Here is a 12,994-nt window from a genome sequence, read left to right as displayed (position 1 = left end):
GATGTAGAAAGCTTATATACAAGCCTACCTCACAAAGAGGCATTGCAAATATTAGAAGATGTTCTTTTCAAAAAACCTTGAGTGTATCAAACACCTAGACATGTGATCTTAGAGTGTTGCCTCCTGGCCTTAACTGAAAACTTTTTCAGATTCGAAGACAATCTATTTTGCCAAGTGCATGGTACCAGCATGGGCAGTACTTTTACGCTGAGTGTGGCTGGACTTTATGTCCACCACTTGGAGACCCAGAAAATTCTCAACGAAACCAACCCACACAGTAGCCATCTTATACTTTGGAAATGATACATCAATGAAGTACTACTGATCTGGGAAGGGACTAAAACAGAAGCTGAAAACTTTATTGACTGGTTAAACCTACAGGACCCCTGAAATTCACTTACAGTATGAGTAGGTCCCAGTTGGTCTTCCTGGACCTCAATATCATAGTCACTGAGGGCATACTCAGCACAACCATTCATGTAAAACCAACCACCAGTCACGAAGATTATAAAAAAACATTGGCGAACACTGAACAGCGGCAACATGGACATCCCCAAACCAATGTTTAGCCACAGGAAAGGGAAAACTTAAGGGATTACCTAGTTCATACACTACCAAAGAATGAGGAGAAAAGAGAAGGACAAAGGACCTTGAAAACTCCACCAAATGGACACTATCCCTGTAACAACTGCAGCGTGTGTCACCTGACTACAAAAACAAAACAAATGGTTTTCAACAATCAAAGGACTTGGGAAATTCACATTTTCACTAGTTGCAATACATCAGCTGTAGTACACATGATCACATGCGTCTGTAACCTTCATTACATAGGAATGACCACAAGGAAAGCGAGCACAGGCATTGTAGAACACCGCAGCAACATCAGGTGCAAAAGAAACACCACTAAAATGACATCGCATTTCATAGACAAAAAACACACTCAAAATGACATCAAATAGGTCATCCTGGACATCTGAAGAGTAGTGATAACCTTGAACAACGATTGCTGGAAAAGGAACAACGTTGGGTGCTTAAGTTACGTACTGACAGACTGGGTCTGAATGATACCATACCATGGGGACAATTGTCGAAGTAATAAACACAACCAGATACCTTTCCCAGCACCCCATTTGTATCTCTTAAACAACCCTGTTTTGCCCGTTAACATACATGGATTTTGCCAGTCATAGTGCTTGTCAGGAGCCACCTGCCTGACATCAACAGTTATTTGGTTAAAGAACCTCTCCTTTGGATTGAACACCAGTGGTTCTCCTTTAGAAACCCCAAAACTAAGATAACTACATAGATTCAGCCAAATGAATTAACATTATTAATCACTATGTACATGTTTTAGCAGCCATGTACTCAAGGACTCTGCTCTTGTATTTTTAGTATCTTAGCATATCTTAACACTGATACGAAGATTACTACTACACCTGCAACACACATAATGATTATATGAGGAAGCGCGATGTACTTTTCCTATACATTTACAGTCCTTAAAACTCTGCCAATACAGCCAAAGTATTCCTTTTCAACATTTGGGCATCACAAAAGCATGAGAAACTTCATACGGGTTTTGTCTTAGTTTTTTCTGTTGTATTGTTCGTCATACCCAAGTTTTCCAAAATGGACGCACCGTTAGCACAATAGCGGCGGCCATCTTGTGAAGTCGCCGCTCTAGTCATTCTCACATGACTAGGCGTCACTTCCGTAAATACAGGCTCCCTTCAGAGACTCGCTAATATGCGATCTAGAGGAAACACAAAACAGGTCATCCAGCTAGGAGAAAAAACACCCAAGTAAGTCCATTCTTTTAAAGACGTTCCGGAGTTAGACTTTGCTTTCACAAGCACAGAAAAGCCCGGGCAGGCCCCGAGAGGAGACCACTACCTACGGAAACACATTACCATTTGTCTTCCGATTTCAGATTTCGAGTGGAACTCTCTAGCCCCCTCGCATTGACCATGAGGCGCATTGCAGCCTTTGAATAAGTGTGTGTTGTTATTTGTTTGTATCTGTTTTTTGTTTCTATGTGGCATCACAGTGATAGGTCTTTCTGCTCTACATGTCATTTTTAAACAAACTCTACCAGGACACCGTGCACAACAACACAATGCCCCTTTCCTATTCCAGGTTCATAGGGGCACAATTACTTGTTGTTTCCACAGGCATGTCCACAATATGTATGCAAATTGGCGCATGATATATTTGTCGTAGGCACCACAACTGAGGAACATTGAATACTTCCTAATAGACCTGCTTTAGGCAGGATTCTGTTTATTAACATTGTCTTTCTTTATTACAGGTACCTACCATACATTATTGAATGTTGTATGTATTTTTCATGTTATGATTATTTAGCATTATAATCACTTAATATTTGCACCTTTTTGGAGTGGTACTCACAGGGCTGGTCCCTGTGACGTCCTGAAGAAGAGCTTAGGGGTAAGCTTGAAACATGTTGGCACTCATCTAGGAACCCTGACCCATTGCAACCAGGCCGACCTAGAAACCCACCCCACTTTTAATATATCAAGTCGTAGCACGCCTCAACCCGCAGCGGGTTGGAATGGCCCCAATGATGAAGCATGCCACCGTGGGGAAACCCTGGTAAATGAGGGGACTCAAGAAAGGACATCTTTCCCTTTTTAGATCACATCAGTTACTTTGATGAGGATCTTCAGACAGGTTTTTGATCCGTGATTTAGTATTTTTTTGTGGCTACCTTTCCAGAGACTCATACGAAGTAGCCTAATCCCTAATCCCTCTGCCAACATGTCTTAAACCTCACTTTTCTCTAGCAGCTTCACTATTCACCGACTGCTCAGAATGTTGGGCTTTGCCAAATATAAAACAGCAACCCTTCTCATGTCACTGTTGTAAGTCTCACCATGTTTCCCAAGGCTTCAACGCATGTGCCCTGGCCTTTTCCTGATGACATGATGCACAAAAAGAAACCTAGTAAGAGTAGAATACCTCTGTTTCAGATCGCATGCTCTCTAAGGGCCAGATGTAGGAACCCTAATACCGGTCGGTAATGGCCGAAATGACAGAATTTTGGCCGTTACCGACCGGTATTAGTCATTTGGGATGTAGGTGGCTATTTATTTATTTATTTATTTATTTATGTATTTATTTATTTAGAGAGTTTTATATAGCGCGAACGTGACCCTTGGGTATCAGAGCGCTTCACAGACAAATATACATTCTGTAGAGATATAATTCAATTACAGTAAGATCAACATATAATAGAATGAGTGAGGTAGATAAGTGTCAAGTTGCTTAACTCAAATAACATAGCATTACCACTATTATATTGAGTGAGGTAGATAATTGTCTAGCTATATTGTAAGAATTACCTCCTGTTATAGGGTAGGTTGAGGTAGATAAGTGTCGAGGGCTTAGTTCATAAAACATAACCATACCAAATTAATATATTAGGTGAGTTCAAGTTCAAGTTCGGGAATTTATATAGCGCACTACTCACCCGGAGGGTCTCAAGGCGCTAGAGGGAGGGGTTCATAATTTGTCGAATAACCAGGTTTTCAGTTCTTTTCTGAAGGAGATGTGGTTCTGAGTAAGGCGGAGGTGGGTGGGGAGTGAGTTCCAGGTCTTGGCAGCCAGGAAGGAGAAGGATCTGCCACCCATGGTGGATTTTCAGATGCGCGGGACTGCGGCGAGGGCTTGATTGGATGATCTTTGTTGGCGGGTGGGTTTGTAGAAGGACAGTCGAGTGTTGAGGCATTCGGGTCCTAGATTATGAAGGGCCTTGTGTGCGTGGGTGAGAAGGCGGAAAGTAATTCTTTTGTTGACGGGAAGCCAGTGGAGGTCTTTTAGGTGTCCGGTGATGTGATCTTGGCGCGGGATGTCTAATATGAGTCTTGCTGACGCGTTTTGGATGCGCTGGAGTTTTTTCTGTAATTTTGTTGTAATTCCGGCGTAAAGTGTGTTGCCATAATCCAGACGACTCGTGACCAGTGCATGGGTGACAGTCTTTCTTGTCTCGAGGGGGATCCAGCGGAAGTGTCTACTATATGACCAGAGTGAGGTAGCTAAATGTCTAACTATATAATCGATATTTCCCTCCGCGATGCGGTAGGATCGGTATCAGTCTAAAGAAAATATTCTGGCATACTTACAAAGATTTGTATGGGATATTCTGTATTCCTGTATAAATGTTCAGCCTTGTCCTTTATTTGTGTATTCTTCCTCCCGGTTGCAGGGAATCAATCGCCTCCAGTTTTCGTGGTGATGGTGCGTTCCTGTCTTTATTATGTCAGGAACTTACTCATTAGGAAGATCTTAGTTTCCCTTTTGAAGGTTGTCGAGTTTGTAATTTTTCTGATAGTTGGGGGGAGCGAGTTCCATATTCTGGGGGCTGCCCCTGTGAAAGCTCTGTCATATGTTTTCTTTTTCCTGAAGATGGGTGGTTTCAGCATCAGCAGATTGGCGCTCCTTACTGGTCTGCCTCCACCAGACAACTCAATCTTCTGGGCCAGGTATCTGGGTGTTTTGTAGTGAAGAGCTTTGTGGGTGACACATGCCATTTCAGATTCGGTAATTTACCGAATCGGTATTTAAGAATTTCGGTAAATTAATACCTACATACCATTTAGCCATTCTAAAATACCGAATCGGTAAAATTCAGTATTTTAGAATCGGTAAATGGTATTTACCTACATCTGGCCCTAAGTGTCTGTAGAAGAAGGTGTATGTATTCCTTTCTGATCATACTACAGGGCACATGGGTATTCAGCAGTCTATTTGAAGGGTTCTTTGACATGTACATAGGTAAGACATGTCTTCCTCTGCGACCGAATGATGGAACGGAACTGAGAAAATGTGTACACCAGGTTTTTAAGATAACATCTTCAGACGCACAGCACGTGTTAGAATACATGTACACGTAGACACATACAAAAGAGCATGCAGACCTTTCAACTTGACAGCCTGCACTTTCCATTGCAAACAGACAACTGCATTTATATGGACTACTTCAAGTGTACCTTTCCAGAGACTCAAGCGAAGTAGCCTAATCCATAATCCCTCTACCAACATGTCGTAAACCTTACTTTTCTCTGGCAGCTTCTTTGTTCACTGACTGCTCAGAATGTTGGGTCTAGCCAAATATAAAACACCAACCCTTCCTACAACACTGTTGTAGGTCTTACCATGTTTCTGAAGATGCATCCACTCACACCACTGTAGAATCTTTTATACACACACTGCCGCTCCCACACAACCATTCACAAACCCATTCATAAAGCCATACCAGTACTTACACACCCACTCACTGATTCATTGATCTATACACACATGCACTTGCTCACCCATACTGCCACTCATAGACTTACTCACTCACTAAAACAGCAATTAACATTTCCACTCATGCAGGCATATAGGTGCTGACACACTGAGTGAGTCTCCCATAAAATGACTCATACAACTAGATACTCACCCATACCATCAATCATACAACCACTTATTTACCCAAACAGTTACACACCCACCCACTTACCTACTCATAGAAATAGGAACGCATACTCACTCAGTTATAAAGTCACTGACAGAAGCATGCACTCATCTATATAGCCACTGTCACATTCACTCACTCAAGCATACAGTCACTCATATACCCCGTCACTCATGTATACTGCCTTTCACACACTTAGTTACTCACCCGTACTGACACAAGCACTCAATCACCGACACAGCCATACAGACACTCACTCACTCATACAACTTTACACACACTGGGCTGTATGGGGGGGGGCTCAAGCCCCTACACTTCATTTATAGAAATAGACCCGGGGAGGTTGCGGTCCCTGGGGCTGCGGGGGACGTGTGGCCCCACGCCCTTAATGATTAAAGGCCCAGGAAGGTGGCAGTCCCTGTGGCTTTGTGGGGGGGCAGGATCCCCCCACACATTTTTTTAAAAATAAATCCCCAGGGAGGTAGTGTTGCCCAGGTCTACAAGGGGGGGCTTGTGCCCCCCCCCACATTTAATGACATTTAATGACTATCGCCTTGGGGAGGTGGCATCCCCGGGTCTGCAGGGGCCCCCCCACGAGTCTCCAGGGGCCCCCCGCATCATAATGCCCTCAATAACCCATACAGGGCGTGATATTGACAAAACCAGAAACGAAATGTCATGGTACACAGCACATTGATGAAAAGTTCTACTTCAAATGGTGTGTTATAACATGTTACAAAATGGCCCTACCTTTTTAGTAGGGCATTAGTCCTCCATCTGTGTCAATACCCGGAGCGGGAGGTGATTACTGTTGTAAATGAATAAAAACGGCTGTATCTGGCGCTCCCATTAACCATCGAGAAAGGCAAATACCAAAACGCGTCTGGTGTTTTGAGTCAGAAATTAAACTGGAACTTCACTCATCCCCTGTGAGTGCTTGGTTTTGTATGAAAAGGTAGGAGGCGCGTAGTGTTCATATATGCGGGTGCAACACCCGCAACAAGCACCCGTTCGCGAGTGAGAAGAGTTGGTGCATTTGGAAGCGGACATATAATTCTCTGTGCACCACTGCCCATGGATTTATTCAACAATTGGGAAGCCATATCTGAGTTTCAGGTTTTGTGACTTGAATGTGCATGCTATTATGGCGTAACTGAGTGGCAGCAGAACAAGGGGGCGACCCTGGTTTTCGATTTCAGATCCTAGCAGCGCAAAGTGGGCAAATGCTACAACATGTATAGTGAATCAGAGCACCATGAGGCGGCCCTTGATGTTTTAAAGAGAAGACCAATAACGGGTACGACAAGCAAGCAATCTACTTCCGGGGTGCCGGCAAGCTACCAGTAGCTCCAGAGCTACCGGTTGGAGACTCCTACGCTAAAACAACCAATCAATCGATCAATCACAGAATTTGTATAGCGCGCTACTCACCCGTAAGGGTCTCACAGCGTTGAGGAGGGGGGGGTCGCTACTGCTCGAACAGCCAGGTCTTGAGTTGTTTCCTGAAGGAGAGATGATCCAGGGTCAGCCGTAGGTGAGTGGGGAGGGAGTTCCATGTCTTGGCTGCCAGGTAGGAGAAGGATCTTCCTCCGATGGTGGATTTCCGGAATCGTTGGACGGTGGCGAGGGCGAGGCTGGCGGATCGGAGCTGGCGGGTGAGTGTGTAGAAAGTGAGGCGGCTGTTGAGGCACTTCGGGCCCATGTTGTGGAGAGCTTTGTGTGCGTGTATGAGGAGTCTGAACGTGATCCTCTTGTTGACGGGGAGCCAGTGCAGGTCTTTCAGGTGGGCGGAGATGTGGCTGCAGCGAGGGATGTAAATGTAAAAATGTAAATAATGTAAATGTGGGTGTACTTGTAAAGCGCACTGCGACTTGATGGAGTATCCTGGCGCTGAAGATCTCTGGGGAACCCGTCCTGGTTTTCCCTGTGAGATGGTCCCTTTCCGGGTATCTCCAAGGTGAAACCAGGCATCCCCGGCGTCTGTGGGTGGCCGTTGTAGAGATGAGGCAAGCTTAATGCCCAGAGTTGCCGAGTGTGTTCCCTGGTTAGAGTAGGCACCGAGGCGAGAATTATCGAGTCCGTTTTGATCCTGGTCCACGACCCTGCCGCGTCGGGAATTGAACCCTGGTCCCGGGCCGTTCTCTGCTTATGGGTCTGCCGCCTCTAACCAGTGAGCCACACCACTCCACCCCACATTTAATGCCACACCACTCACCCCAGAGATGGGATGTCCAGGATGAGTCGTGCTGAGGCGTTCTGAATGCGCTGGAGTCTTTTCTGGAGTTTGGCTGTGGTTCCAGCGTAGAAGGTGTTCCCGTAGTCCAGACGGCTGGTGACGAGGGCCTGGGTGACCGTCTTCCTGGTTTCGGTGGGAATCCATCGGAAGATCTTTCGGAGCATGCGCAGGGTGTTGAAGCAGAATGATGAGACGGCGTTCACTTGCTTGGTCATCGTGAGGGAGGAGTCCAGGATGAAGCCCAGGTTGCGTGCGTGGTCCGTTGGTTTGGGTGCGCTGCCCAGGGCAGGGGGCCACCAGGAGTCGGCCCAGGCGGAGGGAGCTGGCCCAAGGATGAGGACTTCCGTCTTGTCTGAGTTCAGTTTCAGACGACTGATCTTCATCCATTCTGCGACGTCTCCCATTCCTTCCTCGAGGTTGGCTTTGGCGGTGCCGGGGTCGTTGGTGAGGGAGAGGATCAGCTGGGTGTCGATGGGCTTAGGAGATGATGTTGAGGTTGTGTTGGCGGGCGATGGCTGCGAGAGGGCTCATGTAGACCTTGAAGAGGGTGGGGCAGAGTGAGGATCCTTGTGGGACACCGCAGATGACTTCGGTGGCCGCGGATCGGAACGGGGGGAGGCGGACTCTCTGGGTTCTTCCGGCGAGGAATGAGATGACCCACTCCAGGGCCGCTCCTTGGATTCCGGCGTTGCTGAGGCGCTGTATCAGGGTGCGGTGGCAGACGGTGTCGAAGGCTGCTAAGAGGTCCATGAGGATGAGGGTAGCCGTTTCCCCGTTGTCGAGCAGGGACCTGATGTCGTCTGTGGCTGCGATGAGGGCGGTCTCGGTGCTGTCGTTTGCTCGGAAGCCGGACTGTGAGGGGTCAAGGGATCCGTTGGTCTCGAGGAAGGCGGAGAGTTGTCTGTTGACGGTCTTCTCGATGACTTTGGCTGGAAAGGGGAGGAGTGAGATGGGGCGGAAGTTCTTGAGGTCCGTGAGGTCCGCGGTGGGTTTCTTGAGGAGGGCGCTCAGCTCGGCATGTTTCCAGCTCTCCGGGAAGGTAGCGGATGCGAAGGAGCTGTTGATGATGCCCCAGAGTAGGGGTGCGATGATGGAGTCGGCTTTGTTGAAGATGTGGTGTGGGCAGGGGTCGGTTGGGGAGCCGGAGTGGATGGTGTTCATCATGCGGGTGGTGTCTTCGGTGCTGACAGGGGTCCAGGTGCAGAGGGTGGTGGTGGGGGGCGTTGGTTCGGCGGTAGGGTGTGTGGTTTGTGCACCGAAGCTGTTGTGTATGTCGGCGATCTTGCGGTGGAAAAACGAGGCGAGAGAGTGGCAGAGGTCTTGCGAGGGAGTGATGTCGTTGTTGCAGGCGCTGGGATTTGAGAGCTCTTTGATGATGCTGAAGAGTTCCTTGCAGTTGTGGGTGTTGTTGTCCAGTCTTTCTTTGAATGCTGTCTTCTTGGAGGTGCAGATCAGCTGGTGGTGTTTGCGGGTGGCGTTCTTGAGGGCAGTCATGTGTTCTGCTGTCTGGTCCTGGCTTTCTCGAGGGTGCGGCAGTTTTTCTTGGAGTTTTTGAGGTCGTTGGTAAACCACGAGGCTTTCCTGCTACCGGGTCTGCTGAGAGGGTTCTTCAGTGGTGCGAGTTTGTCAGCGCAGTCGGTGAGCCACTGTGTGAAGTTGCGGACTGCTTCGTCTGGGTTCTTCGAGTTGGTGGGCAGGTTCTGGCTGAGGGTGGTGGCGAGCTGGTCGGCGGTGATCTTGCTCCAGCTTCTGCAGGGAACCTGTTGCGGATGGTGGTGGGTCGTGGTTTTCCTAAAGTCGAAGTGGACGCAGCTGTGGTCTGTCCAGTGTAGTCCGGTGGAGTGGCTGAAGGAGATGTGCTTGCTGGAGGAGAAGACTGGGTCAAGTGTGTGGCCGGCATAGTGGGTGGGGGTGTTCACCAGTTGCTTGAGTCCGAGGTTGGCGAGGTTGTCCAGCAGGGCGGCGGTGTTGCAGTCCTTGTTGTTCTCCAGGTGGAAGTTGAGGTCCCCTAGAGGATATAGGGGCAGATATATCATCCGTTTTTTTTTGTCGCAAACGCTGCGATTCGGAAAATAGCAGCGTTTGCGACAAAAAAAACGGGATTTGGAATGTATCATTCAAAAAGCCTCGCAATATTAAGGAATCGCTAATTTAGCGATTCCTTAACATTGCGAGGCTTTTAAGAAAATGCAAATTGCGATTTAATATTTGAAATGTATCAAGCATTTCAGTGTTGTGATTTTTGACTAAGAATTCGCAAATTACCATCAACTTGTAGTTGGTGGTAACTTGCGAATTCTTTTCAAAAAGCACTTTTTTTGAATTCTAAAGGTGCCATATGACGCTCATACATGCCCTTAGGGCATGTATGTGCGCCATATGCGTACACATATCAAATTCAGGGGTGCAGCAGGGTTTCCTTAAGAGACCCTTGCACCCTTGAAATTATTCTCAATTTGCGATTAGCTAATAGCTAATCGCAAATTGAGTATAATTTTACATTCATTCCTATGGGCCTCCTGGCCCATAGAAATGAATGGGAAATTATTCCTTAATTGCGATTAGCAATTTGCTAATCGCAATTAAGGAATTCTAAGGAATCGCTAATAAATAGCGAGTTTCTACATACATACCATTTTGCACTTCTCAAATAGCGATTCCTTAACAATCGCTATTTGAGAAGTGCAAAATGGTATCTTGATACATCTGCCCCATAGTCTGTGGAGGTGAGGGCGTGTGGACTGACAAAGTCTGCGATGGCTTCACTCAATTGTGTGCGTGGTCCCGGGGGTCTGTAGATGAGGGTGCCTCTGAGTGTGGTCTTGGGGTCTGTGTGGATCTGGAAGTGAAGGTGTTCGGCGGCGGTGAGGGTGCGGTCGGAGTTGATCGTAATGCGGATGGTGTTTCTGTGGACGATGGCGATGCCATCTGATGGAATTAGAGCAAGCAGATGTCCAGGAGAACCATTCAATAGTTATTTTGCCCTATGTGTCATGCCATTAAAATACAAAAAACCTAGCTGCAAAGCTCCATCATCTCTTTGTGGATCTTCAGATGATCTTTGAGTCACTAAACTGCTGTAATTTATGTATAAGTAAAACATTTTGGTGACTCTCACCCAGTTTATTATCAGTAATTCAACCACTGCCTTCCTACATGGGGCCAAAAGCAGTAGTAGATAGAGATAGCAAGGTTATATAGCAGATCACTTTGGCCACCCAGCTTAACCAGCAGTGTCCTTATCCTAATCCTTTTTTAAATTACTTCTGGGGAATCTCCCTATAAAAGTATGAGCGCTATTCACAATGGCATTTTCCTGGAAATTCCTTATTTACACCTTCCAGGTATTCATAAAAGGATTCTTGGCAAGGGTAAATGAATAAATGCACATGACATACCCGAAAAACTTTGCTAACTTTCTTTCCCATAGAAGGCTATCAGAAAATCACTCAAAGTTGGTGGCCGTGGCCTATTTCTGTCATAACTTATTTGAATATTGACTCTTTTTTGGTGCATTTCAAAGGTTTTCTACATATATAGACCTGCAGATTAATTTATGGCCGTGCTCACAGTACACACTGTGTGTGGTCTGTGGGTACTGAGTTCAGGGAGTAGGCAAGCTGACAGTGCCCATGGGATATGGCCTTTGTCTTTTGGCCTTTGTGTATACATCTGTTTCTTCCTTTTTATAGGTCATAAGCCGTGCACATTGAGCATAGCTGCTTGTTGTGGCAGCCGTGGCCTCTAGCCAAGCCCTTGATCCAGATTCACTGACTGCAGAACAGAACCTTCTCTTGGCCAAGCAGAACAATGATTAACTCTTGTGCCCAGTACCTGCTGCACAAGGCAATCATGGGCTTTGGTCACATTCTGCACCCCATTCTTAATGATTTGAAGGCTTTTCACCAAATGATTAAGATTATTGAAACAAATCGTACTTGACAGTTTGCTTTTTGCCCACTCTTAGTGTCAGAAAAAACTTTCCATATATGACATTTAAAATATAGATCAGAAGATTTCAAAAGAGGTTTGCACCAAATAAGACAGAAGCTGACATAGTTCCACCGGTAAAGCTGAGATTTTCTGTTTTAGTACTCTTCACTGGACAGATTTTTTTTTTAAAGAAAAGCTACAAGTGTGCTGTTTCCTACTAAGGCCTGTCCCCTTAACTGTTTATCTAAAATGTGGCTCTGCTAGGGAGAGCACGCATGCAGAAAAGATGGCATTTTCAATTTCAAAACTTTTATTAAGTTTTAGATTGAGAAGTATGAAGTAAATTATACAATAAGGTACAAAGCATACTTAAAAGGTCAACATAAGGCAAATATTCAAATTGTGTATACAAAGGACAAAGGCCCCTACAAAGTCAAACCAAACCAAGTAAAAGAAGAAAGAATGGAGGGACTTGCCTATGCATATCTATTACATTGTAGCAGAATGATTGGCATTAAGCTTAACAGCTGCAGACGATTCAACAGTGAGACCATGATGGGCGCTTAGACGTTACTACTGAGAGCAATTGGAGGGAACATTGGCTATTAGCGCAATAGTGTGCATACAATAGGTAGAAGCCTGGTCAAGTACAGTACAGGATAAAACAACATATTCGTTACCTTCAGCTCTATTATAATATGGGTAAGTTGGGCCGGGATATGGTATCATGGGCGTGTGGACACTTGCAGTAAAACTTAAGAGGGAAATGGGTGCGATATAAGTCAAAAGGGGTAGCATACAGTATATGAAAGAAAAAGGTCGTCGAAAGGTTTTGATCTAGATGGAGTGATAAGCATGGTTGGGTCTAATGAGGTTTTTTGGTGGCGAAGTAATCTAGGGTAGAAAATTTGGCATTTTAATGGTATTTTATTGCGCTTTTTGTAGACTTGTCCTCTCCTGCCATTTAATAAACTTTAAACAAAATTGCAAAATGAAGATGAAAAGCTACCTGTATGTCACTGTTTTTCCTTTCTTATTTTTAAGTTCCTGTATACAAGAGCTAAAGTTATTTGCCCCAGTCATATTTCTCCATCATAAATTGGTGACCAGGGTTTCTGCAGCAGTTGACTGATCCCCCAGTGTTCCCACAAACGCCACGTAGAGGACATCTATATATTCCTACTTCTGACCTTCTTCTTACTTTTCACCTCTTTTTCGATATTTAATTCTCCTTTAATATTGTTGTACCTACTGCCTTTATTATCTCCTTAAACTCCACATGTATTTTCTCCATGCTGTTTCTCTCTTGCTCACTGTCCGTTTTTCTCTCTCTGATTTGTAATCATATT

The 12,994-nt window shown here is 45.7% G+C and overlaps 1 protein-coding gene across 1 annotated transcript in view; it reads left to right on the top strand.

The window, feature by feature from the left end:
* LOC147707764 (trypsin I-P38-like) overlaps positions 1 to 12,994 on the top strand; it is an 89,711-nt gene that overhangs the window by 34,165 nt on the left and 42,552 nt on the right. The window lies entirely within an intron of this gene.

Source organism: Lissotriton vulgaris, chromosome 6 (genome assembly GCF_964263255.1).
Source record: "Lissotriton vulgaris chromosome 6, aLisVul1.2, whole genome shotgun sequence".
Classification (NCBI taxonomy): domain Eukaryota; kingdom Metazoa; phylum Chordata; class Amphibia; order Caudata; family Salamandridae; genus Lissotriton; species Lissotriton vulgaris.
Note: the sequence above shows the minus strand (reverse complement) of the source record. Positions and strands in the feature narration are given on the sequence as shown.